Source organism: Rhinopithecus bieti, unplaced genomic scaffold (genome assembly GCF_001698545.2).
Source record: "Rhinopithecus bieti isolate Rb0 unplaced genomic scaffold, ASM169854v2 scaffold_12480, whole genome shotgun sequence".
Taxonomy (NCBI): domain Eukaryota; kingdom Metazoa; phylum Chordata; class Mammalia; order Primates; family Cercopithecidae; genus Rhinopithecus; species Rhinopithecus bieti.
In genome coordinates, this window is record NW_016807134.1 from 691,264 (window position 1) to 693,456 (window position 2,193).

Below are 2,193 nucleotides of genomic sequence, written 5' to 3' on the forward strand. Positions count from 1 at the left end.
TTACCTCCAGGCGGACGTCTCCGTCCTGGACGTGTCTCACACAGACTGGAATGGAGTTCCTTTGGGCAGATGTCTCTACCTTTGGGAACTCTCCTGTGGGTCACCTGGTGACCAAAAGAAAAACGTTGGGCCTGCGCAGGACTTCTGGCCAAGGAATATGAGAGGGAGGCAAAAGGTACTCACCCCTAGGAGACTTGGAGGTGTGGAAAGCGAAGTCTAGGTCCTGGTCCATCCACGGCATGGAAGGAGGAGGCTCCTCGGACCTTGGGGGGCCCTGAGGAGGGGTCTCCTCCCGGGTTTTGGCACCAACTGATTTGTTTTATGCGACCACCAGAGCAGGCGCCAGAGAAAATGCAAGTAGGCAAGGTAAAAAGAAACTTTATTAGCTAGCCAATGTGAAGGAAGAAAGGGCGAAGTTCACCAGTCTCCGGCAGGGGAGGCCGAGGAAGTCGCTCCAGCGTTCTCGGGTGAGGTTCCTGGGTCCGCATATGAGGAGGGGGCCGAGGAAGTTTGCCCCGCGCGCCTGCTGGGAGCGGCTTTTATGTCTTGGGCCTGGGAGTGGGAGGGCGGTAGGCGGGATGCGGGCGGGTCGAGGGCTGTGTGGTGGGCGTGGTCAGGTAGGTTTCAGTTTCCTCGGTGGGATGTCATGCTGCACCTGCGCAGCTGACATGTGCCTTTCCTGGGCGCGGGAAAGTTGGTGATGAAGAACCCGGAAGTATGCCATCTTAGTCACCTTTGTTCTTTGTTTCCCTCTCCCTCCGTCCAGACACCATGTAGGCAGAACTGTCCAAGCAGGCACACATCCTCTTGCCCATCAGTGCCTTAAAATGGCTATTTGTAGATGACTTTTCCAAGACTTTTCCAAAACCTGCTAATACCAGCCAACCCTCCCCTCTGTCTCTCAGATTTGCTTCTTCCTGCTGCTTTCATCAAATGCTTCATCTGTATCCATGGCTTGAACTTTTTGCATCCTGTTGCAGCTAAATTCCCCAAGCACATCCAAGGCCGTGAGGGCCCTGATGTACATGCTTGACAGTATGCAAAGACTTGAAGATCTATTCAGTCCTCTGGAACTAGAGCCTGCTGATACAATGGGAATAATTAAGTGCTGTAATAAGGTTGCCATTCCATGCCAAAAGCTGACAATGGTTTGAATTTACCATTTGGTGTAATACTGTTTAATGTGTAACAGCACACGATTTACCACTTGATTTTCACCGAACAGTAGACCTGCAATTACTCGGTTATTGACAGTTATTCCCATGTTGACAATGCTGTACTTCAAGCTTCTCAAACCCAGTTTCCCACACCACTAATTTATTACACATTTTCACTGAACCCCAAATATCGTCATCTGTGTAGTACTATGGAATTTTCAAAAGAAATTGCACACACAATTTTATTTGATAGAATCATGGTGCAGAGTCCATCAGAGAGATAGCAGGGAGGGCCAAAGCAAGTTGGCATCTAAGAGTAGCGTGTTTGAAGAGTTTATGCGAGTGATTTGAAATAATCGTCTGTTATGGCTAAGAGCATACCTTGGCACTGATTTAGCTACATGAACTGAGCAAGTTACTCATCTCTGGGCCTGAGGCTGCTTGTGTATAACATGAAAGGAATAATGGTACCTAATCCATATAGGATTGTTGTGAAGATTAAATGTAGTTGGATTTAACCTATATACAGGCTCTAGCATAGTGCTTAGTACATAGAGTAAAATCAATGCTAGTCACAATTTTATTATAATTATTATTATTGAAAATTAGAACAGGAGATATATTAGCCCATTTCACACTGCTGATAAACACATACCAATACTGGGCAATTTACATAAGAAAGAGATTTACTGGACTCATAAGAAAGAGGTTTATTGAACTTACAATTCAACATGGCTGGGGAGGCCTCACAATCATGGTGGAAGGCAAGGAGGAGCAAGTCACATCTTATGTGGAAGGCAGCAGGCAAAGAGAGAGCTTGTGCAGAAAACAATCCTGCTTTTTAAAACCATCAGATCTCATGAGACCTGTTCACTATCACGAGATCAGTGTGGGAGAGACTCGCCCCCATGATTCAATCATCTCCCACCAGGTCCCTCCCACAACACGTGGGAATTATAGCATTTACAAGATGAGATTTGGATGGGGTAAAAGAACCAAGCCATATCAGAAGATTATTAGTAAAAAAAAAAAAAAA

The 2,193-nt window shown here is 46.3% G+C and overlaps 1 protein-coding gene across 5 annotated transcripts in view; it reads left to right on the forward strand.

The window, feature by feature from the left end:
• SPHKAP (SPHK1 interactor, AKAP domain containing) overlaps positions 1–2,193 on the forward strand; it is a 199,609-nt gene that overhangs the window by 158,404 nt on the left and 39,012 nt on the right. The window lies entirely within an intron of this gene.